This window comes from Pseudorca crassidens, chromosome 16 (genome assembly GCF_039906515.1).
Source record: "Pseudorca crassidens isolate mPseCra1 chromosome 16, mPseCra1.hap1, whole genome shotgun sequence".
NCBI lineage: Eukaryota > Metazoa > Chordata > Mammalia > Artiodactyla > Delphinidae > Pseudorca > Pseudorca crassidens.
In genome coordinates, this window is record NC_090311.1 from 7,290,334 (window position 1) to 7,315,637 (window position 25,304).

Genomic DNA, 25,304 nt, shown 5'->3' on the forward strand with positions numbered 1-25,304 from the left:
GTTCAGTAAATAATTTATGACTTCAGCTGCTATAGGCATGGATTTCTTCTTTTTACCACTTTTTAATTTCTTGTGTGCATCTGGAGACCTTTATGGCGTTGGAGCGTGGAGTTCATTTGAGAAACGATCCAAAGGAGATCGTGTTTCTCATGACGACAGTCGATACGGCACAGATGTCAGCCCCCATGCTGTTAGGGGTATTTCGGAGTCATCAGTGGTCAACCCCTGTCCTTCCAGAATGGTCAGGGGGCAGTGACCAGAGGTAGGGGGTTGCACTCTGACAAGCCAGCCTGTCACTAACTCACACCTGCCCTGGTCCAGGTGTGCTGCTGGCTACTCATCCTTGGTAAGAAAAGGAAGCAGGTGCCCGAGGTAGACGAATTGGTTGAGGGTGTAGATGTGTGTGTGTTTGTTTTCCCCGAAGCCAAGGAGCCTTGTGGGGTGTATTTCTCTTTAGAAGTTTTGACTGCTGTGCCCTTAAGTAGAGTTATATGGAAGCTTGATTTATCTGCTCCAAAAAATACGGGCCCCTCAGAGCAGTTAAGCAAAGGAAAAAATGCCTTCGTGGTAGTTAAATTTACACTCTGTTAAAATGATTTGCGCACTTTGCAGTAAGCTGTGATATTAAATGCATAAATATACAGCACAGTTAACTCGGAAGAACATTTTATTTGACAAGATCAGTCAAATGCTCAGGTGCAGTATTGAAACCTTTGAGCACAGTTACTGGGATTTTAAAATTCTGCCTAAAACATTCAAAAGCAAAGGGAAAGCATGTAAGCAAGTACTTCTTCACAGGGCGCTCGATACTGGAAGTGCTTTTGTCGCAGGAGAAAGGTTGTGGTTTCTAAATCAGTCTCCCTAGGTTCATCGGAGAAAATGCCTTGTAACTAAAATCACCATCGCAAGAGTCACTCATCCTTATTTTGGAACTGATTCCATTCAAATTAACAACTGTTATCGATATTTTGGCCTTCTTTTGTCAATGAGAATAAGTTTTCCTCTGGGAACAAGCCATTTGGTTCATACTGGGCCTTTGCAGAGAATTAATAATTAATGGCATGCGAGTGCACGGCCCACCCTTCTGTTCGGAGCCAGGGCTGACTTAATTTTCCGTATATAATAGGCTGTTTCAAAACGGTCTTTCCTCATTGTTTCTTAATATCTTATTGAAACCAGTCCACTGTTCGTTTTGGGAGGAAAGCCCGAAGGGTGTGGCGTCCACGAGACTGAAGGACTGTATCCCAGGTTTGGATCAGTTAAGGCTGGGCACTCCCTTTCTGCGCTCCTCTGGAGGGGTGCCTGGCACTGTGGAGGATGCCGGCTGGTGTCACTCAGCAGCCACTGTGGAAGGTGCGGCCTCTCTAGTTTTCCACCTACTAGGGACCAGGCGACCTGACAAACCAGGAGCCCCACTCACAGCTTTTGGGCTCTTGGTGGAGGGTGGGGAAAATTGACCCACCTTGGGCTGGAGCTTCTTCCCCAATTTTTTGATTGGTCTAGAAGAAATTTTCTGGCCATGACCCATAGTAGGAAAACAGAATGCAAGAAAGAATGTTATCAGTGGTAGTTATTGGGCCCGCTCCCAAGGTATATGGCTTCTCCCGCATGAACTAATGCTGGCTGCAACTCTAGAGTTGCCCCCAGTAAAGATGTGCTCCCCCTGCCTCCCTCCTGCCCAGGTAGTCACCACTACAGCCTGGCCTGCCTGTGCCCTTTCCCTTATTCCTGGAACTGACCCTGGTGGAACTGATCAGGACTTCGCCAAGGCACTCTGGGTTAAAACAGCTGCTGCGGAAATCAGAAGACTCCTGGGTTGGCTACAGAACATCTAGTTTGCGGTGATGGAGTGTCCTTGTGGACACAGCAGGCTCAGCGGCAAATAATTTATATATTCGATAGTAAGACCTTACTTCCGGCAGGCTAGGGACAAAAAAACTCTCCTCAGGCGATACTCAAGCTCTGTCCTTGCAGTAGAAAATGAGTCCTAGGTGTTCCCTTGATTGTTGACCTTAGTGCCCACGGGTGACCTTCCACAAGAAAGGCTCTGCTTTGGTTCTTGCAGGCGCTGTGATGACGAGGTCAGGGCAGGTTCCCTCCCTTGGGCTGGGGGATATACCGCATCCGAGTGGCCACCCCTGCCCCCAGCCACATATCCGGGGCTGTCACCTGTGTCTGGATTCAGACTTGGCCCTTTAAGCAGTAACCCAAGGTAACCAAGTGTTGAAACCACAGAATTCACAGAAGAGACTCCAGATGGTGGCCTCGTTTAGACGAGTTGCCGTAGAAGTGACCCAATGTGGATGCAGGGTACGAAGCAATGTTAAGACTGGAATACAGTTGACTTGGGCACAGCTGTTTCATGGGTGATTTCTGCCACTAACCTGGGTTCCCTTTCTCCCAGTGAGGCTCCCACCTGTCTGCCCCAGAGCCCTTTTCGTTGGAAATCCCAAGCACAGAACCTTCCACGACGTGCCGTTGCGCACAGCTTTGTTCTTTGCTCCCTTCAGAAAATTAAAAAACACCTGTCAGCATCGGCTGCCAGGCCTCGTGAAGGAGGCGAACCACTTTGTTCTCTGAGCCCATGGAGCTTGGAGCCAACGGCAGGGTGGTTTTCCTTGCCGGGCTCCGGTTCTGTCCTGTCGCTCTAATCATACCGATCAGGGAAGCGTTCCCTCTCCTGCATGTGTCCACTCACCCACAGGTGCCTTCCTATCCCCGCAGATGCCAGAAAACTAAAAACTCCACTTGCTGTCAGCTCACACATGCTAGAAACACTGAACGAACTTTGTACCCTCCATCCCATTCCACGTGTCTTGCAAATGTGGCTTTTCTTTATGTATATAAACCTACCTTCACAGCTTTACACAATCAATTGCTTGTTGTCCCTTTACAACAGCTACATTTTGGTGGTAGCAGTGCCTGACACCCATTTTATTTTTATTTAACTTATAAAGCCTTTGGGGCGAGTGCCTCTGTAAACATATAAAAGCTTTCGTGGAGAGCGGGAGCCATGACTTTGCTGTTTCCAAAATGGAGGCGTGATGCAGCTGGCCTCCAAGCTGACCTGTTGGTTCACCCCAGGAAGTAAAAGTTTGGATGACATCACTGCAGGGTTATTTCTTGTTATTGTAATTAGTGGAGCAGCAGGAAGTAGAGAGACAGATGATTCTTGGCAGAAATGATCATTTAAAGGGGGAAGGATGAGAAGAGGGTCTGGGAAGGAAGAAACCTTTCTGATGTTCAAACTCTCCTGGGAAGAAATCTGGAAATCCGCAGACAGTCCTGAGAAATAAGCTGTTTCTGGCCAGCAGGGATGTAAGATTCTTAACCCCTGCTACAACTCAATTTCTCTTTTCTCTTCCGTCTCGAAGCCATGCTGACCTGGCTGGCATTTGGTTTTGTGAGGTTCATTTGTGCTAAATGTGCCTTTTACGTGTAGTCATTGGCAGGAGGGCTCGTAAAAGTGAGGTGGTGCTTTGTGGAGAGGCTCTGCCTCTCAAATCCGTGTGTTTCTCTCCTTGCGGACTGGAGGGGAGCTGGAAGGATGTGGGTGAGTGACGAAAGGAGGGTAGCAGAGGCTCTGGGAAAGGGGCAACATCATGATGGCGATAGTGGGCAGGGCAGAAGCTTCTAGACCTGGAAGAGAGGTTCACTCTTCCTCCATGTTGAGCTGCCCATGGTGTGTGAGCTGACCAGGGAGGGATGGCTCTGCTGAGGACACACCAGGGAGCCATGGAGGTGGGGCTGGCACCCATGAGTCCTGCCCATACCATCCTCCCTTGAGCAACGCAGGACTCCAGTCCCCTGAGTGGACGCGGCATGGCCGAGTCCTAGACACGCTGGCTCGGGGTCATCCTCTGGGCTGGGGCGGTGGGAAGTGGCCCAGAGGTGGTTGCTGCCACGTGTTGGGGATGGCGTCTGGTAATGGGGATTTGGAGCTTGGGGAAAAGAAAGAAGGCGGCCTTTTGTGGGAGGGGAGGGCAGGAGGGTCCAGCATAAATGGTGAGACTCTTTTTATAAGCGGCTCCTTCTGTACATCTTTTAAAATGTTAGTGAACATAGAATGTACAAACGGTGTACAAATCTTAAGTGTGCATCTGATGAATTTACACGCCAAATATACTATTTAACCCCCACCCCGAGGGCACGTTCTAGTGTTACCAGCCCCTCCGAGGTCTCCTGTGAAGACCCTTCACCCTCCTGTAAAGACCCTCTCTCATGCTCCCTCTTCCCAAAGCTACTCTTTCCGATTTACCTTAGATTAGCTTTGTTTTTTACTTAAAATGGAATCCGTTTGTACTCTTTGTGTCTTTTGCTTTGTGTCTGTGAGATTCATCCGTGTTTTGTGTGAATGGTAGTTCATTTTCCCCCCCTGCGGTGTAATATTCCGTTGTATGAATATACTTCAATTTCTATATCCATCCTATTGCTGCTGGGCATTTGGAACGTCGTAGCCTCGGGCCATCCCTGGAGTGAGAGGCCTCTCCTGTTCGAGCAGCGTTGCCTGTGCAGCTGTAACATCTCACCTAGTTAGCCCTCGCAGCTGTGAACCTGTAGCCATGAGGCGGAACTGCCCCAGGTGATGGGGGTGGAGCCAGTTAATATGTAGAAAGGGCCAGGGCAATAGGAAGTACTGCACAGGTGTGATTCGAGGGACAGAAAAACCACTGGAGAATGAGGATGAACAGATTGCTGTGTTTCAGAATGTACCCCTGGGTCACCCTTACTTCAGTGTCCAAAGGGCAGTGCTCGCCATGGTCTTTATGTCATGCTAGCAAGACCCCAAGTCTTCCCTCTGGCTGATTGTAGGGAATCCCTCATCTCCCTGAGCTCTTCCATTATATTCCTCCCTATGACCACTGCTTTCCTAACGAAACCTCCCCAGCGCTGCTGGTGTGTGCTGTCAGTTACTTTGGCTCGTGGCTATTATAGCCTAAAAACGTTTCCCCGTGTTTATTTATCTATCTATCCTAAAACTCCTGGCTGGGCAGGGTCTGAGTTATACAGAATATTAGCGATTCTTGCTGTATTCCATCTCATTCAGAATTACAAAGTGGCTCACAGCCTTTAAGAAAGTTACAACCTGCGAGGGCTGGAAGGAACCTTCTGGAGGCCGCTGTGTCGCCCTCTTTGTTTTCCAGATGAGAAGACCGAGACCCGAAATGTGGCTTATTTCTAGGGATGCAAGAGCATCTGAACTCTTGAGTTCTGTGGCTTTACATTGCTTACTGGATGGCTCTTTTCATTAAGATTCTCAGTGAGTCATTGGGAGGGGTATTTTGGGGAGAACAGTTACCTTCCAGGTTTCCTTTTGGGGGAGTTAGGTGTGGAAAGGGGTGAGTCCATGGTGTATTGGAGGCTAATTCTCCCAAATGGTCAACCGTCCTCAAGACCACACCCTGACATCCAGCCCCAGCTCCTCCCCACTGTCACCATGGTAGCGAGTGACCTAGGCTGACCCGCATGACGCTTAGATGATGCTGCAGTCCCTGGGAATCATCAGTAGGGGACTTTGTTTTCCTCAGCCTGGGCCAAGGTGGTGTTTTGTAGATTGAACCCTTAGTCCCACGAACAGTGTTGAAGGTGTTTTAGAATGAAATTCTGTTGGAAGAAAAGATCATCGTCTTGCCAAAAAGTTCCACAGGGTAGAAGATATCTCTAGACTCTTGGCATTAAAAATACATGTGCGGGGGACGTCCCTGGTGGTGCAGTGGTTAAGAATCCGCCTGCCAGTGAAGGGGACACGGGTTCGAGCCCTGGTCCGGGAAGATCCCACATGCCGCGGAGCAACTAAGCCTGTGCGCCACAACTACTGAGTCTGCGCTCTAGAACCCGTGAGCCACAACTACTGAGCCCACGTGCCCCAGCTACTGAGCGTGCCTAGAGTCCGTGCTCCGCAGCAAGAGAAGCCACCGCAATGAGAAGTCCACGCACCGCAGTGAAGAGTAGCCCTCGCTCGCCACAACTAGAGAAAGCCCGCGTGCAGCAACGAAGACCCAACACAGCCCAAAATAAATAAATACGTAAATAAAAATACATGTGCGGGTTTTTTATGTAGTGCCTTTCTAAGAGCAAATGATCATCAAATTGGGCGAAAATTTTCTTTAGTTTAATGACAGTGCTAAGGAGGAGCTGTCCTCCCATCTCCAGCCAGGTGCCCTCCAGCCAGGTGACGAGGCACAACATCATCACCGCGCCCGTCCCAGTGGCCTGGTGACTGTCGGAGCCCTGCCTGAGCCACGGTGCCGAGAGGATCTCAGAATGGGGGCGAGGGGTTGTCCCACTCTGTCTTGAAGGGTCCTGGATGGAAGGACTAGACTGGGCTTCTGCTTGGTGGGACGTTATCATCCTCCTGGCCCCATGGAGGAGCCACAAGTGACCCTGCACGTTGGGTGTTGCCTGCCGGCGGCAGTCACCTGCCCTGGTGAGAGAGACTGGTCCCACGATCACCCGTTGGTTCTCAGCCCGGACGCTTTAGCCCCGCAGGGTACTGATGCGATGCCTGGAAACATTTTTGGTTGTTATATGGGGGTAGGGGTGCCACTGGCATCTAGTGGGTGGAGTCAGGAATGCAGCTAAACATACGGTGATGCACAGACCGCACAGACCGGCGTCCCCACCCCCACCCCCGGAAAGAATTCCCCCGCCAAATGTGAACAGTGCCAGGGTTGGGAAAGACTGAAGGTGAACTGATGATAGATACTCGGCATCCTGTGGTGTTGGACAAGTTTGAGGATTACGGTCCAGGAGATTCGGGCTGGAGGTTGGACTTAGGCAAGTCCCTGAAAACTCTCTGGAGCTGTTTCCATGAGTGGACTGTGGTTGAGAACAGACTGTCCTGTGACCTTTCCCGTGTCCTGAGCGAGAGGGCATTTCACAGCCTCCCAGCCCGGCACTTGGCCCTGGCTGGGGTGAGTGTTCCGTCTCGGGTCACTCATGTGTCACCGAGGAGCGTAGACCCGTACACCGTGCCAGTAAGCCCGTTGCAGATGTCAAGTCATACTGAACCTGTATTCTAAAAGAAATGTAATCTTATCTTTTGAAAAAAAAACAAAACTGTTGTAGCCATAATATTAGGTTACCCCTGTGGGAGTCAAGGCATTTGACTTGCCACATAAAAATTGTTTGCCGTGTAAAAATTGGTTTCCAATTCCATTAATACGTTCACTTTATGAAAAAGTGCCGATATGAAAGAGATGCGGAAGCCATTGGAGAAATGCAATGCTTTTGAGCTTCTAAGTGGGTATCACCAACTTGAGATTAAGGAAAAAAACGATGTTGAAACTTAATGCAGTGGCCCCTGTAAGTGCAGAAGCGGGATGGAGGCTGCAGGGTAATTTTTCAGGCAGGGTTTGACTGAAGGCCAGGCAAGCCCATGTGGAGCTGTGTTCTTTTTCTGACACAGTGTTCTCGGGCTCCGGAGGTGGATCTCAGCTGCTCGCCCTTCTGTCCTGACTCTATTTATTGCATCCAACAGTTTAAGTAATAGCTTTAACGATGATTGCCAGAACTGCAGGCAACGTTTCTGTTCATGTTTGGGGGCCTTGCTTATAAAATAGGTGGTCATGAGGCATCTATCAAGGGGGAATATACCAGTCTCTGAGACCGGCTTTTTATTGATTTGAGCTTTCAGGCCCTTCGAGGCCAGTGGGAGAGACCTGTCACTCTGTGCCTGCTCTGTGTGTCCCTTTGGAGACTTCCAGGTGGTCACTTGGCATGAGCAGCTCCACCTGGCAGGGGGTGGTGGGTGGTGGTATTGGGGGGCCTGCTCTGCCCACGTACCATGAAGAGTGGAAGGCTGGTGTGGGACGGACCCAGGAACTGGCATCTGTTACTTTTCTTCTTGAACTCTTCTCCAGGTGCCTTTCCTTGCCGGACATGGGCTCTGTCCTCGTGTTCAGCACCTGGCCGTGAAGCCCGTGCCCAGGCCCCAGCACGGTTGTGCGTAATGGTCCCGGTCCAGCCGCCCTCAGAGCTTGGAGAGGAGGCGCCTGTCCCGACCTCCTGTCTTGCCCCGAGTGCTCCAACTTCTGCATCTGTACGCAGCCAACTGTTCTGGCTCATTCTCCCCAGTAAATGTTGCCAGATTCCATTTCCCGCTTTCATTCTGAAGTCGCAGCATTGGGTGGACATCTTTGCAAAGGTGTGGGATCTGTTTTGGGAAGCGTTTGGCAGTGCCGTGTCCATTTCTGGGTATCTGGGAAGTTGATTTTTGCTGATCGTTTTATCGTTAAAGGAAACATTATTGGAGAAATATTGGACTGTTCACTCTGGTTTCAGAGATTTATTGTCTGATCTGCTAAGGATTTTATTTTGCCGTTATTTTCCTCATGGCTCTAGTCAGCCTGGCTTCTCTGAAAGACTCTTAAAAACCTGGCCGACCAGTCCTTTCTCTGGCTCCTTGGCTGGCTGTCATCTCCATTAGCTCTGTTTTAATTTGCGTCTTGTTAAGTTTTTACTGCCATCTTTCTGGTCTTACTTCACTTTTGGGGTGGGCGGGTCCCTTGTTCCAAGAATTGAAATGCAAGTCTTCAGCATGTTGGATTAATTTCCTGCTCCACATTGGCTCATATGCTTACTACACAAATGACCCATTTGTTAGTGGGCTTTGCCACTTCCTCCATCAGTGGCGTTCTGCATTTATTTCCTAGTTTTCCCCTTCATCCCCCTGAATCCCTAGTTGGCCCCTCTAGTCCGACGCCAGGGACTGTCTGTCAGCCTCCTGCAAGCTCTCAGGTTTGCGGACACCCCTTCCCCCTCACCTGGGCTCTGCCAGCCTGCTTGCTGTCGCCCTGTTGCTGCCTTATCCCCCTGCCAACCCCCAACACACACACACACACACACACACACACACACACACACACACACACACACACACACACACACACACACACACACACACACACACACACACACACACACACGGGAGGGTGCTGCCCTGGCCCAGCCCACAGAAGCATCTGGATGCTGATGGAACATTGCTTTAACACACAGAGTGAGTGTGCTCAGGAGGGGTGGAAGCAGGTGATCGCTGCCAATGTAGGATTCCTCTTTACAGGAATGCAGTGTCAGGAAGAGCGGGTAACTTGTTTTTCCTTTGATTGCAATGTTTTTAAGTCTATTTGACCTTGATATTTTTTAAAGTTTTAGATTTACAGAAAAATTGAGAAGATAATACAAAGATTTCCAGTATGCCCTGCACCCAGTTTTCCGGATCATTAATACCTGACATTGGTGTGCTATGTTTGTTACAATTAATGGACCAATATTGATACATTATTCTTAAGTAAATGTCCATAGTTCATTTAGAGAGGGTAACTTTTTATCTTTCTATAGCACTCAGTTCCTCAGGGTGTTTTGTGTTTTATTTTGTTTTTGTCTATTTTTAATAATGCAGTAAAGGAAATAATTACACATCTTTGGTTTCTGTTCAACTTCTGGAGGGGGGTGTGTGGGTATCAGGGGAGCAGGCAACCAAAATATTCTCTGTGAAAGTCTCCGTTTAAAAGGAGATTTAGTCGGCAAAAGGCTCCATTTCCTCATTAAATAGCAAAACAAACAGCAGTGACCGTGTCGTAGCTTAGGAATTTAATACTGGAAAATAGAATTGCCTTCACGGAAACTTTGAGCAAGTACGTGCTGAGTGAAACTCATTGTTGTTGATGTTTTGTAGATGAGACTTATTCTGATTTTGGAATTTAAAACCTTACAAAACTGTGATGTCGTTGGTCTGCGGTGCTGGTGTTGCCAGCAGAAGGGCCCCAACTCGCAGGGGAGGCCACCCCTCGGTGACAGAGCAGGGGACCAGGGAGCCTCGGTCATGGGACAGTTGAGTGGAAGGGACCGCCCTTGCATCTGTTTGCGGGGAGGCTGGTGGGCACCCGCTCTGCCCAGGCCCTTCATGGGCATCGCTCCATTTCATTCTTGGGGAGCAGAGAGATGAAATGCCTCGTCCAGCGTCAAGCAGTGGAGTCCAGAGGAAACCCGAGCCTCGTGCAGAAAGAGACGGGCCTGGTGTGTTTGCTGAGGGGGAACTGGGGTCACAGAGAGGTGCAGGCCCGGGGGCTCCCTTGTGGGCCAAGGAAGCCTGGCCTCCAAGCGGCGAGGGACTTGGTGATGTGAACACCTCCCCGAAACCTGGCTAGGCCCAGACTTCCTCCTCCTGCAGGGCCTGGGCCCTCGGGGCCCGAGAGCAATGGCTCAGGTCCCCTTCTTTGTGTGTGTGCGTGCGGGGGGAGGGTGGTGGCTGGGGGCACCCAGTACAGCTCCTCCAGCCAATCTGAGGAGCCAGTATAGCTATGGGGCCAGGGCCCTCGAGCCATGGGAGCCCGCCCTCCGTGGTCCAGGACGCTGGGCATTCCCGGCACCATCTAGAGATGAGCGTGGGACCCTCTGACGCTTACTTCGTACTGCGCTTCGTGCGCCATTGAAGCTTATAGCCTATCTTTTAGGAGGAAAGTTCTCATTTTCATTGATCACTAAACCTTAGTTATTTAAAATGTACGTAACATTTTCTTCGCACCCTTAAAGCACCTTATTGTTTTGAGAGGAGGAGGATGGACGGTTATATGAGCAAATTAACTGTTTCCTTTGGTTTCTATTACTCCCTCTGTGCATAGGTTTTTCTTGTTGTTTTGGTTTTTGTAAATGCAGGTGAAAGTTCACATGCCTGAATTTGGGGATAGTCATTCTGTGGTGCTTGCCCTCTGCCCAGCAGGGGCCCAGGGAACACTGGTGGACAGGACAGACAGAAATGTCCTCCACGCACCAGGAAGGTCACTGGGGCGGGGCCCTGGTTCTGCCATAAAGCGGCCCAGATCACCTGCTGTCGGGTTGGTGGGGCAACCTTGTGGATGACGGCAGCTGTTACCCGCACTTTCTTTTCTGCTGCTTTGCTGAGGTGAGACGCACCTGGTCGTCAGGGGTAGCAGGCGTCCCCCTGCTAGGGTAGCAGCGTCGCTGATGTGTGGGTCCTGAGCGAGTGGGCGGTGTAAGGCCTGACCAGACACCTGTCGGACGCTGATTGGGCCTGTAGCTCGCTGGCTCCTGGGGGCTGACCCTGCACTTGGTGGCTTCCGAGGTGAGGCCAAGGTGACCCGGGACAGGGAAGGCAAGCGGTGCCCCTGCCCAAAGTCTGCTCCGTGTTTTAGGACACATGCATCGTATTTTGGTGGCTACAACACGGGGCAAGTGTTGAGATGGTGAGAAATTTGAGACACATATGGAAGCAGTTTTTTTCCTTTTTAAACGAACATTGTTTTTTAGAACGCTTTTAGATGTACAGAAAAGTTGGGGGATGGCATAGAGTTCCCACTTACCCCACACCATTTCCCTATTCCTAACACTTCACGTTAGTATGGTGCATTTGTTGCAATTAATGAGCCAATATTGATATGTTACTCACTGAGGTCCGACCTTTATCCAGATTACCTGACGTCTTTCTTCTGTCCCAGGGCGGGCCCCATCCAGGAGACCACCTGGCACTTAGTCATCGTGGCTCCTTCAGCCCCTCTTGGCTGTGACCGTGTCTCAGACCTTGCTTATTCTTGATGACCGTGGCAGTTTTGAGGCGTGTGGTTGTGTATTTTGTGGAGTTGTCCTTCTGTTGTGGTTTGTCTGATGGTTTTCTCAGGAGTAGACTGGGTTATGGGTTGTGTGGGAACCATTTCTTGTGTACCTTTTTTTTTTTTCGCGGTACGCGGGCCTCTCACTGTTGTGGCCTCTCCCGTTGTGGAGCACAGGCTCTGGACGCGCAGGCTCAGCGGCCATGGCTCACGGGCCCAGCCGCTCCGTGGCATGTGGGATCTTCCCGGACCGGGGCACGAACCCGTGTCCCCTGCATCGGCAGGCGGACTCTCAACCACTGCGCCACCAGGGAAGCCCTCTTGTGTACTTTTTAAATGAAGAATGCTTTAAAGGTAAAACTTTGCCAGCAGGTGATGAGCTGCCCCATGGAGTTGGTGTACTTGGGTACAAAATGCTGTCCCTCAGACCTCGGCGTGGACTGGGTCTGACCTCGCCACCGCCTGGGTACGAGGACTTCCAGGAGTTTAATGGCCTTGCTGATGTTCAGTTCACCACTGACTTTCCATGGAGTCCGAAAGACTGTCCAGGGAGGTAGAGGCCAGTCACTGCTTACTGACCATGGACATTGTTCACAGGCACAGAGTGGTCTCTTCTGGAAGCTTCTGGAATCCCCTCAGGTCACCCTGAGGCCTAAGTGAGGTGTTACTGCAGGCCACTACAGTATATCAGACCCTTCCTTGTCACGTTGTTGAAATCCCGGAGAGGTTGTTCCTTTGATGCGTAAGGAACCAAGGAGTGGTTGGCTCAGGAGACAGGGTCACACAGCTCGCCAGTAAGTGGCGAGAGTCAGGCTTCTCTCCTCCCTGTGCTCAGGACTCACCCTCCTCCATCATTCAGACCTCCAGTCGTGGACAGAAGAGGTGCCACCCAGAGGTCGCCCACGTTTCTTGCCTGTCCCCAGACCGCCTCCCCAGCCCCTCCAGTCCCCCACACCCACATGCGTAGCAGCATCACCACACTTTCTAGGGCCCTTTCCCGTATCTCCCTCCCCCTTGAACTGCACCCCAAGGGCAGGGTGCCCTGCTTCCTCATCCTGTCTACCCGACACCATCCAGCACCATGTGTGCACCTGGTAGCAACTGACAGGGCAGAGAACATTCTGACGTGAGGTTCTGCAGACTGTCGTGCTGGCCCTGGTGGTGCTCTGCTCGGGTGGGGTCTTGGCCCGTCGCTTGGTAGAGGGGCGGCCAGCTGTGCCTGGCCGCTGCGTGTTAACGCAGGCTGCAGTGCAGGCTCGGGGCTCTGACGTGCCTCTGTCAGCCTGGATGTTAGAGGGAGCTCGGAGTCAGGTGGCTGATGAGGCTTTTCTGACAGCCTTACTCAGCAAGCCCGGCAGGACCAAATATAGAGGAGGAAAAGGACCTCCCCTTCTTCAAATGGAGGCTGAATGAATGTTACTTTGAGTCCTAAGCCTCAGGGGATTTCACCTCCACTGGGGCTGCCCACGGAGCCAGCAGGTGCTACTGCCGTGCGAGCCTCGTCTACCTTTGCTCCCCGTTTCCTCTGGGCCCCCACTTAGTTCACAGCCCAGGACCCACAGAATTAAAACCCCGGCAGCTGGTTGCCCAGGGGCATGGATGTGGCATCCTTTAACCGGATCCAAGCCACCTCCGTTGTTCAGCTCCTCTGGCCTGAATCTCCCCCTGGGGGCTTCCGGAATACCGCGGTGAGACCTGTAGCCTCGTGGCAGTGGTTCCTTCTTGTATTTTTGCTGAAGTTACTTGACAGCCAGGTATGAGTTGAATAAAAATGTGGACTCTCCCTTGGATTGTTTTTAACTTTGAAAACAGTGTGGTTATGCCCACAGAGAAGTGTGAAAATCTGAACTGCCCCCCCAGCGAACCATCCTCGGGGCAGCAGGCCCTGCGGAGCTGTGAGCTCAGCAGAGTCCCACAGCTGCAGGGTTTCCATGTGGGTTCTGATGATGGCTTGGCCTTCCTAGAAGGATCAGACACTAGGGTCAGAGAACATTCCAGATTGGAGCTCTTGGCAGGGAGAGTGGCTTTTCATGTGCATTTTGTTTGTGTTAACGTGAGACCCGGTTTCCCCTGCCAGCCGCTGAATCGGTGAGATCCCTGGGTGTTCTGTGAAGCCGCCTCCTGATTGATCCACAGTTTATGTAGCGAGCGGCTCCCCGCCCATGACACCGGGGACAGCTCAATGTATTTCTGGTGGCGAACATTCCGTCACCGCTCCGAGGTACCTTCACGTCCTCGGAGCATTTCCTGTTGCACATGAAACAGTTGTGGTTACCTTTGGGGCGTGTTGGACTGGAGGATAATCGCTAGAGAATATCCTCTGCTCAGTGGTAAAACCAGTGAGGTAGGGAAGCTTGTGAAAGTAATACCCTAAATACGCAAAACTTGGCCAAGAAAGAAGAAAAGAACAAAACCAGCTTTGAGCCAAGTGACTGAACCAGAAAGTTTTCATTCTTTTCTTCTTCCTGTGACCTTGACCGCAAACCCGGGCTGCATCCCAGCTTCCTCACTACATGGGCAAGGAGGGGTTGAGAGTGGCAAAGGGACAGGTTGGAGCCGCCAGAAAAGGGAAAAATCAACAGCTTGGATACTAATAACTTCTCTGATTTTTGGGGAAACCAGCCTCTGCTTTTTTTTTTTTTTTTTAAAAAACTTTATTATTTTTTGCTGTGTTGGGTCTTCGTTGCTGCACGTGGGCTTTCTCTGGTTGCGGCGAGCGGGGGCTGCTCTTTGCTGAGGTGCGCGGGCTTCTCATTGCGGTGGCTTCTCTTGTTGCGGAGCATGGGCTCTAGGCGCACGGGCTTCAGTAGTTGTGGCTCGCGGGCTCTAGAACGCAGGCTCAGTAGTTGTGGCGCACGGGCTTAGATGCTCTGCGGCATGTGGGAGCCTCCCGACCAGGCCTTGAACCGTGTCCCCTGCATTGGCAGGTGGATTCTTAACCACTGCGCCACCAGGGAAGCCCCCAGCCTCTGCTTTTTTGTTTCACGGTCTCCTTAAGAATAAGATTCTAAAAATGGATTCAGAGCCTCCATTGTGAATATAGACAGAGATGAAACAAAACCTGCTTATTCAGTGGGTTGTGACACTGGTGGGTTTTTTTGTTAGTTAGTTAGTTTTGGCTGCATTGGACCTTTGTTGCTGCGCGTGGGCTTTCTCTAGTTGCGGTGAGCTGGGGGCTACTCTTCTCGCTGCGGTGTGCGGGCTTTTCATTGCGGTGGCTTCTCTTGTTGCGGAGCACGGGCTCTAGGCGCGCGGGCTTCAGTCGTTGCAGCGTGTTGGGCTCAGTAGTTGTGGCTCGTGGGCTTAGTTGCTCCGCGGCATGTGGGATCTTCCTGGACCAGAGCTCAAACCCGTATCCCCCTGCATTGGCAGGCGGATTCTTAACCACTGCGCCACCAGGGAAGTCCCGACACTGGTGTTTTTTAATGTAACTTAAATTTTTGAATTTAATTTGGGGTGCTTCTCTCTTGAGAGTGAGAGCTTTCAAGCTCTTTGAAGAAGGATCAGTGACTCTTACAGTGTTCTCCTTGAGAACCCTCTTCCCCCAAGCATGACCCCAAAGTTGTTTTTCCTCCAAAGGCCTCACTTTGAGGAGTTTGGAAGAAGTGCTTGCATGTTCCACTGATTGTGGAAACTGGAAAGTAATTTACCTGTTTGTGTCTGGCCCGATTCAAATTAGAAGACCAACCCATTGTGGTCCAACAAGTGTGGGACTAGGCGAGAAAGGCAGTAATAATAACCCACAAAGTAGTGGGTATACCTGGACCCCCAGGAAGTAACTGAACCTGGAACAAGGAAGAGCCTGGTGTTGCTACCATTTGGTTTTCGCAGCATTGGTTTGCATCTGATGGTCTGCTGCACCATATAAGCTATTTACAGTTTTATTGCCCCTGCTGAAAATAAAAAAGCGATCGGCAATGGTTTATGTCCATGCATTCTAAATACCTGGGTTCCTACAGTTAGGTGGAGTTGGGTAATGAAATATTACGCTGGGTTCTCAACGTCAGGGTGCTGAGGGTTCAGGGTGCCAGAGGGCAGCACCCCTGGGAGTGGGTGGGGCATGGTCCTGGTGCAGGCGCACACCCTGGGTTCCCACCCCAAGCCTGTGCTGGGAAAACTGTCCTTCCAGACACCCTCTGGCTTCGAGAATCTGTGTGACACAGCTGCAGGGGGGCTGTGTCTGCTTAGTGCCTTTGTTTACTTTGGAAGTTTGTCCTACGTGAATGAATTTGCAAAACTTTCATTCCCAGTAAAGCTGTCACTGATACAAAACGCAGCAATAACTCAGGTGATGTAGTTAAACCACTATTGAGTTTGTGCCATCCAGGAGTTGATGAATCGTAGAGCTTCATTTGGTAGGAATCAGCAATTTTATGCGGCAATTAATTTTTACTACTGGTGGGGAGCTAAGGGCCTAGATTTTTACCCCAGTTTTGTGTGTGTTGAGAGGAACTTAACAGGGTCGCCTCCGTGAGAAAGGATTCCTTTTGAGGGCTGCCCAGGGAGCTGCCGTGTTGGGTGCGCTCACTGCCTCTTACTAGTTCCTTGTGTGGCCAGAGCCAGGCTGCGCGCAAACGTTCGCTCCTCATTGGGGCGTGATGGGCCGTGTGACGCGTGTGTGACGCCCATGCACGTGGCTTACTGACTGGCAAGTCACATGAATTTCTTAGGCACCATGTTTCTACCCACTTGAGCAATCCTCCACCCTAGTTCCACGTCAGAAATAAAGATGTGCTCGGAGTGACACGTGGTCAGCTTTCCTGATCTCTTCCCAAGGAGGAGAATGATGGGATAACCTGCTCATTGTTCTGTCTGGGTTCTGCCCATGTTGGGCTACAGAGGCCTGTGTGTGTGGCTAGAGCCTGACTGGGCCCCGGGTCCACCGTTCCCACTAGCTGTGGCTCTTGAGCAAAGCTGTTCTCTGCTCTGGGCCTCAACTTTGTCATTTTAGATAATGCTCATAACGTATTTCCTGAGACTGTTGGGAAGAAGGAGTTAATGCGTGCAGAGCGCCGAGAACAGCACCAGGAACTTGTGGAGACTGGTCCAGCTCTGCTCCTGGTGACGCTTCTAACAGCTGCAGTGGCCACGACGGGCCCAGGACCCGCTGCGGTGTGCGTGGAGCCCAGGTGTGCCAGCCTCAGCTCCTCCTGCACTGCCAGCTCACCACTGCTACTGGCTGGGGGTGTCGGGCCTCACTGCTCTGCTTTTGTGGACCGTCTTCTCCTCTCCCACACCCCTGTCACCAGGTGGCTGAGTTCCAGGCCACCCCGGCAAGGACTGGGGTGTATCTTCTCCCATAGACATAAAGAGAATTGGTGTTCGGTTTCAAACACTGGCTGTGCCTTGGGTCTGGGAGCCAGCAGGAGAGGGATCCTTCCCCGGGCTGCTGGGGGTGGCACCGGAAGCAGGAACCACCCCCAAGGAACGAGTGGGTGCGCTGCACCCCGCGTCCAGAGTGAGAGCATTTTCCCTGAATGGAGTGTCTGGTCAGACGGTTCCACCAGAGGGGGCCGTTCCACTGGAAGTCCCGGCAGGAAATATTTTTACCCTGCTTGGCTGTCCTAGGAGACAAAAATAAGATGTTTGCTTTAGCAATTTACTTAGTCCTGAAAACATTCCTAGACAATGCCAAGGCCTTAGTTGAAAATAGTATGCTCAGTTTATTGGGATGGTCCCAGGAAGGATGTTTTGAGTGAAAATAAAATGGCACGTACCAGGGCTGTTTGCTTCCACAGGAATCCCATGAGAGTTCAGAATTACGAGGGCCTCGGGGAACGTGGATCCAGTAGGGGGCTGGCCGTGGGGTGCCCTTGGGCACACCTCTGGGGCAGGCCGGAAGGTTCTAGAACAGGGAAGACACATCTACCGGTGTGAGGCAGAATGTCCTCCCCTTTCACCTTTGCGCACCCCTGCCCGCATTGCTCAAGGGGGTCTCCTGACTGGGCGCCACAGTCCTAGGACTAGACTCTGCCCCCTGGGTTGGGGGAGGGGAGCGTGGTTCACATCCAGGGGCAGCCCTTCCTTAACTGTGAGAAACTTCTTTATCCATCTGAAATCTCTTCTGGCTTCCTCACCCTCTTGGTCACCGTTCTGCCCACACAGGATACATTCAGTCCTTCTGCATGACTGCCCTGCACATAATTGCAGGCAGAGATCACGGCTCCAGAACTTTTCCTTTTCCCTAAACATGGCCACTTCTTTCCACAGGGGAGTTTCAAGTTGGTCACTTGCTCAGAACCAGTATTGCAGGTGGGCTGTGACACACACATATGGAATATCACAGCCAGTGGTGCTGAGTAAGAAAATTGCATTTCCATTTAAAGGCCACTTGTGACCTTTTCTTTAAAAAAAAAGAAAAAGTACTTGAACTCAAATAATTTCCAATGACTTATTTTATGACCTTTGTCTCCGAGAGGCAGCAGATAGCATGCGTTGCTGGTTCGTTTCATAAAAGGAGTAGCCAGCAGCCGGAGTAGGCAGCGCGGCTCCAGCGTACTCGGGTTCCTTTGTGGATTCCTTTGGCAGTGTTTCGGTGGAGTGTAAAAATAGCACACGAGGCCCTAAAATAAATGGCTGCGTGGAACGCTTGTGTGCATCAGCTGCGTGCTGTCACATATGTTCAGATTCTCCACACTGTTCACTCCGCAAGAGTGACTTGGGTAAGTGGTTCGCGGCGGCCGCCGTGCAGCAGCTCTTCAGTTATGAGGAAGAGGCCTCCCCGCCTTTGGCCCCTGGTGAGGAAGGACCCAAGGGTCGGTGGAGCCCAGGCAGTAGAGCGTGTTCAGGCGAGTGACAGCCTTGTGGTTCACCTGTGAGGCCTGGGCAAGCCTGTTTGGATCCGGAACCCCATTTCATCCTACGTGTCTCCCCCAGGAGTGCAGCAAAGTCAGACCCCACACAGGCTCCCAAATGCATCCTTTCCTGGTTCTGCAGCTCTCAGGCTGCCGATGGGCCCAGAGGCTGGCAAATTCTCTGACCCCTGGAAACCTCTCCCCAGCTGGCAGGGCAGGACATCAGAGAGGAGGTCCCCTCCGTCGCAGGGTTCCCTCCAGCATCGGTGCCCTCAGGACGGTTGGCTGGCACTGTCTTAGGGTCCAGGATTCTGTGAATCAGGATGGATCCATGGTGGCAAGTCTTGGGCCCAAACTAAATTTTATGTAAATCACATTATTTTTTCGAAGTTATGTACTCTGTTTCCCCTCATTTTTCACTACGGTTGGCCACATACCTGAGACTGATTTTTTTTTTTTTTTTGGCTGCGCTGGGTCTTCGTTGCTGTGCGTGGCCTTCTCATAGTGGTGGCTTCTCTTGTTGCAGAGCACAGGCTTTAGGCGTGTGGCCTTCAGTAGTTGTGGCACATGGGCTCAGTAGTTGTGGCTCGCGGGCTCTAGAGCACAGGCTCAGTAGTTGTGGCGCATGGGCTCAGTTGCTCTGCGGCATGTGGGATCTTCCTGGACCAGGGCTTGAACCCGTGTCCCCTGCACTGGCAGGCAGATTCTTAACCACTGCGCCACCAGGGAAGCCCCGAGACTGAATTTTAAGTTCTCATATGAGATTGCATGCCTCCTAATCTTCATGGAGCAGCAGCGATTTTCCTCTCCATAAACCAACAGAATCCTCCAGAATCCCAAAACAACTAGCATTTTCTGCTTAAGCCTGGACTGAAAAAAAAAATCATCTTTGGGTTAGCAACTATGTAGAAAAGTTACTTAATGCAGCGTACCGGACAGTTTTATATAACTGTAACATGCTGAAACCTTCTGCTTTCCCTAGCAGCAAAGAAACATTTTTGAAGGTTGTAGAAGATCAGCAGACCTTGGGACACGGAGGGTGGCGGTGGTGGTGACGTCTCTAAGAATCTGGCTGACTCGATTCTGTGATCTCTCTGTATGCATTGTGTGTTTTCGCGTTTTAGCAAGGGTGTAACTATGGTACGTGCTCACACCGCGCTGTGTTCGTACAGTCCTCCTGGTGCTTGGTGGTTAATAAAGAAAAGGCAGAAATTAGTGGGAGAGGAATGGAGTTGGCTGTAGTGGGAAAGGCCTGGCATATGGGAGAGGCCTTCCAGGCACAGCAGTATGTGTGGAAATGTGGGTTTTATTTTACGCATAGGGATAGCTGTATCTGTCAATCGCAAAGCTTTCAGTACGTTTCTTTGAAAGTTTTCTTGTGCCTGTACTCTTTAAAGTGGGTGTCTTTGGGAAGAATGGAAATGGTAAATTCCTGGCTCCTTTTCTGCCTGGTTGGAAGAAGAAAGAGGCTCTATCTTTCAGACGTGGATGAAGCCAGGCACCCGCTTTGCCTCTCTGCCCGCTGCCCAGGGGTTAAGTTTGGGTAATAACCCGGGAGTTTCTGCCCAACAGTCGGGGCTTCTGTGGAACCCAGCTCTGTAACTGACTATAAAGGATTAACAGAACGCTAATTCCAGAAAGCCTCCACGTTATGTGATTCTGATGAGAAGCCTGAAACGGGCCCTCAATTCATGAAGAGCACCAGGCCTGGTTCCTGCAAGCGGCCTGGCCGGCGACCGGCTCCTCCCGAGACCCTCCTCGGAGCCTGGGGACAGGAAGCGGGCCGGCCGGCGGCCCTGTGTGCCTTGTGTCAGAGCAACAAAGGCCAGGCCAGCCTGTCACCCGAGGGAACAGGACGGGGTCCTGAGGAGGAATTGGGGGTATGTTGGATCTGGACAGATCAGACCAAGAGGCTTTGGAGGCTGGGGTTTTGTCAACAAATGAGCTTGGCCCTATTTTAAGACATGTTATGTACCAAGACTTCCTGTTTTTCCAAAGAAACCTCTTGTTTTTGTTTTTGCGATGATGGATTTATTGAAACATTTGCCATTCAACTGACCCACGTTGTTTTCTAACCGAAAAGTAGAACTGGGGGTTTTGTAAGAGCGTCGTTCTCTAAAGATTCCTGCTTCTTCAGGAATATTTTGGCCTCGGTGGCCGATGAGCGAGTCAACAAAGAGCTAATTGCCAGCCAGGGTCCTGGATGGATTTCAGAGCTCGGGGGTTGGCCTCTTGTTTCGAGGGGGGCGGGGCTGGTCAGAGGACAATTGAAAGGGCCTTTTTGTTCCTCTGGGCTAAGTTAAGCCATGTGCCTCTCTTTCTAGGAGTGTTGGTCTGGCCAATCAGAGCCACGTCAATCCCACTCACTTCCTGCCGACCTTTCGACACCGACAGATGTTTTTTCTTACAAGTGTCATTAGGCCTCTCTACTCGCTGACCTCATCAAATTGTATGGAGGCCATTTTCATAAGTTTTGTTTCTAAAAATCCATTTAACCCTTGGTGAGTTCCCCTCTGAGAATAAGAACACTCCGCCTCCTGTTTCAGCCCCTCTCTCTTCTGTCCCCGACCTGCTGCGGGGAGCTGAGCCCACCCTGGATCCCACAGAGCCTGGCGGATCCACAGAGGGCAGCAGTGGCTTCCACCAAAGGGTGTAATGGAGACTCACCAACCAAAAATGCAGTGAAGGACCCAAAACGTCCCTGTGAGGGAGGCTTCCAGAGTCTTCAGGCTTTGCATCAGGGTCTGTGCCGTGATCACAGCTCATCAAACTTCAGGGGCCACAGTGTGACTGGGAGGCAGGTCCCCAGTAGGTACACCTCACCTGTGTGACCTGGACAAGCCATTCCCTGTGGCGGGGTTGGCAGGGATCAAGCTGGGGGACCCAGGCCCATGGAGGTTTCTGTAGCTGACACCCCTCGTCCAAGATAGCAGACCACCATCTGACCGGAGGCTGGATCTGTTCCGGAGGCAGGAAGGCGGTGTCGGTATTTTGGCCTTTACACAAAACTGACATAGAGAGTAGAGCCGGGAGAGAAGGAGTTTTGAGCCATGGTCCCTGACTTCTTGCAGCCCTGGGTTGTGACTTTGTCTGAAAGGGTTTGGGCTTCCTCTGGGCTCACTCTTGTGAAAGTGGCCCGGGGTGAGGGTTGCACCTTTGTCTCCTGTGAGCACCTGGGAGGTTGGGGACTTGCTGGAAGCCTCGCCCAGAGCAGGTGTGGTCACCGAGATGAGTAATTGTGCGGGGCGTGTTCTCCACGGTGTAGATGCCTTAGTTGTTGAATTCAGTGCAGCAGACCGTGTTTTCGGGCTGTTGGTGTGCATGTTGCGTGAGAACTTGGAGCCGTACCTGCCACGCATCAGGCGCTCTGCGAGTGTAGCTGCTGTTAAACTAACACGTGGCAGTGAAAATGATACAGTGGGAGGCCCCCCCCCGCGTGGTCCCAGCCCCACTTCTCCGAGGAGCCCTGCTGAGGGCTGGGTCCCTTTCCCTCTGGACTTTGGCGAGTTTACCGACCAGCTTTCCTTTCTCTGTTTGGCTCATCTGTGTCTTGGCTTCCTTATGGGGCTGCTTCCTCTTTCAGGTCTGGGGGCTCCCCCGGGAAGGGGCAGGGCGTGTTAGATGTGCTTCAGGACTGGGGGTGTGGCTAAACACGACGCAGGCCTGCTTTCTACCTGGCTGGCGTGCCTGCAGCCGGCTGCTGGGCTTCCGGAATTTTGCACCAATAATGCCTCTATAGAGCAGCTGGGGTGACCTGGGAGTTATAGGGGGTGAGCAGAAATACAAGCTAGGAGTTGAGTCTCGGGCTGTCTATCTGTGAGGGAGGCAGAATGTTCCAGAAATGCCATGGTTCCAAGAAACCGCCACGGGCCACACGAGCCTATGTGGACGTGTGTCTGTGCCCGCGTGCGCGCTTGTGTTACACCCCATGCCTTTTCTGCCCCTTGGATTCCGGGCAGGCTTGCTGGTATCTAAGCTCCCCTCTGCCCTTTCACATGGCGGGAAACTCTGAAACTCTTTGCCGACTGCCTTTCATGTTACCTGCCTCCTTTTTCGTCTGATTTGGATAGCTCAACTTAAATAGTAGTTGCAGTTCAAGGACTTTTAAGAACAAGAAAGCAAGAGGGCCTGTTTATCCAGTGCATTCCCATGCAGAGGGTGGCCTTGAAGCCTGCATTCCTTTTTTTTTCTTTTTTTTCTCTTTATTATTTGACTTGATCCAGATAAATAGTTTTATTTTTAAAAATATGGAACACGGGCTTCCCTGGTGGCGCAGTGGTTGAGAGTCCGCCTGCCGATGCAGGGGACGCGGGTTCGTGCCCCGGTCCGGGAAGATCCCACATGCCGCGGAGAGGCTGGGCCTGTGAGCCGTGGCCGCTGAGCCTGCGCGTCCGGAGCCTGTGCTCCGCAGTGGGAGAGGCCACAACAGTGAGAGGCTCGCATACCGCAAAACAAACAAACAAACAAAAAAATATATATATAGAACGCTTCACGAATTTGTGTGTCATCCTCGCACAGGGGCCATGCTAATCTTCTCTGTATCATTCCAATTTTAGTAAATGTGCTGCCGAAGTGAACACGAAGGCTACATTCTTAATGTGGGGCCCCGTCTTGGATAGAGCTTGTTAATGTCCCGTATTTATGGGTGTGCATGAGTTGGAGTGGAGATCCCAAGGTGCCCTAGTTAACTCTGTGCGCACTGAGCACAGCCCTGGAATTTATTGAAGCATCTGGGGTAAGTGAAGATCACACTTTCCGTTCTCCAGTGGGCACGGTTGAGCTGCGGAGAATGGAGTTTGCCCCAGAGTTTGCAGAGCTGGGTACATCACAGACACACCTCGTGTCAGCATGGGCAGCTGAGGATTTACAGCATTTAGATGGCTTTTTGTTAGCATTCTCTGTCCTGTAGGTAATAGAAGCTTGGCACCATTGCAGTACAAATGTATCACCGTTTTTGTCTTTCCTGTTGAACTGACCATATCGGTGACCACGGTAAATTTATTAGACTGGGTTGTCTATTACTGTGTGACAAACTACCTGAAAACTTAGAGTCTTAGGACAGCAAAACCATACCTCAGAGTTTCCTAGGGTCAGGAACCCAACACAGCTCAGCTCGGTGCCCTGGCCGGGGTCTCTCATATTGCCGTCAGGGTGTCAGCCTGAGTTGACACCTCCCCTGAGGGCACAACTGGAGGAGGCCACGTAGCTGGTTGTTGGTGGGATTTGGTTCCTCAGTTCTTTGGGCCCCTCCACGAAGCAGCCCACAAGATGGCAGCTGGATCCCAGGGTGGGGGGAGATGCCCAAGATGGCAGTGTCACAGCAATGCCCCCCCTACCCCACCTGCCTGTTGTTATTATCAGATCTGTTTGTTAGAAACTGAGAGTACACAGGACACAGATACAAGGAGGTGGGGATCGCTGGGGGCCATGTGTGTTGATTCTTTTTCTGGCTTCCATAGCAAGGATGGAATCTGCCCCAAGCAGAGAGGGGGCCAGTCGTAGGCCTCTTAGGAAAGTCGTGGCTCTGAAATCCTCCATGGACACCCCCTGACAGCTCACACCCCCTGCCCACTGTTCCCTGGGTGCCCCTATGCCACAGTGGGGTGCTGTGCAGAACTGACATGTCACCGGGGTTCTGGGTCTGGGTACCCCCTGCGGGAGCTGGATGGGCCACAGAGGCGTGTCCGTGCTGCCTTCGTGGGAGTCCTGTGCAGTATCATGTCCTGGGCTGGGTCCTCGGTTCCTCGTGCTGCTGAGCCTGTGTAGCATGAAGGGCTCCCTGGCCAGCGCCCCTGCCCCACGGACAGGGCATCCTCTCGACTGCATGCTGGGTTGTGTGTGTTCATATAGTCAGAAAAGACTTCTGTTCAGAACTTCCCAGGACCTTAGGAAGCGTGGAGAGGTACAGGCTGCCCCAACACAGTTTTAACAGAGGCCATTAGAGTCACAATGTCCAGCCTGAGTCCAGGATCCCTGACTCTGAAGGAGAAACACATCTTGTCACTGTGGATGGCATTCAGATCCCTAATGGAGCTTCACGCTAGACTGTTATCCCTCAGACCCTGGTGTTCAAGGCACAGCCTAGTCACCTTCTCGCTGGCATCCCGAGGGGCCGTGCGGATTCCTGGGCAGATTCCCGCCTCCTCGGAAGCATGGTCTGCCGGTGCCTGACCAAGGAGAAGGGACAGGGCAATGTGGGACCACCCTTCTCCCCACCCCTGGCATCAGGATGGAGACATCTACCCTTTGCTAACACAGAGGACAGAGTGGCAGTGTGTCCAGAACAATCTTTGGGTTTGGGGAGCAGAACACAGTTTAAAGCAAAGTACGGTTGGGACAGTTTTCTTTGTGTCTCTCCCTTGAAAACACAGGTCTCTCTGTCTCACGGGAGGCCACTCCTCAAGAGTTAAGGGGGTTGGTGTTGGGCCCGTAGCCCCTTCCTTCCCCCCTGCAGCCAGGCCCCAGTGCCTGGCAGAGCAGCCCCTGGGGTACAGCCATGGGCATGTCCGTATTTGTTGCGTTTTGGGGCGCGTGGCTGGGTGTGGTTTGAGTTGGCGCTCCGTAATAAAGCCAGGACCCATGACCAATCACACCCCGCAGAGGCCGCCTCTTCTCCACAACCAGGCTTCCCTCCGAGGTGGTCCTGAGCTTCCCTAGGCATCATTGGTGCAAGATCCCAGAGGGCTTTCTGGGAGTGGCCACCCCAATATCATCAGTAGGCGTGACATGGTTTGCTAGGGCTTCATAACAAAGCACCACCAGCTGGGTGGTTTAAACCACAGAAATATACTGTCACACAGTTCTGGAGGGCAGAAATCTTGAGACCAAGGTGTCAGGCTTGGTTTCTTCTGAGAGCTGGGAGGGAAGGCTCTATTCCAGGTTTCTCTTCTTAGTTTGTAGATGGCCGTCTTCTCCCTGTGCCTTCATGCAGTCTTCTGTCCAC

General features: G+C 51.8%; 1 protein-coding gene and 1 non-coding gene across 4 annotated transcripts in view; one reads left to right on the forward strand and one right to left on the reverse strand.

The window, feature by feature from the left end:
- The window catches only part of CTBP2 (C-terminal binding protein 2), a 162,966-nt gene that overhangs the window by 74,918 nt on the left and 62,744 nt on the right, over positions 1-25,304 (forward strand). The window lies entirely within an intron of this gene.
- On the reverse strand, positions 22,835-22,941 carry LOC137209523 (U6 spliceosomal RNA). Its single transcript, XR_010936079.1, has one exon. It is a non-coding gene; the product is annotated as a U6 spliceosomal RNA (small nuclear RNA).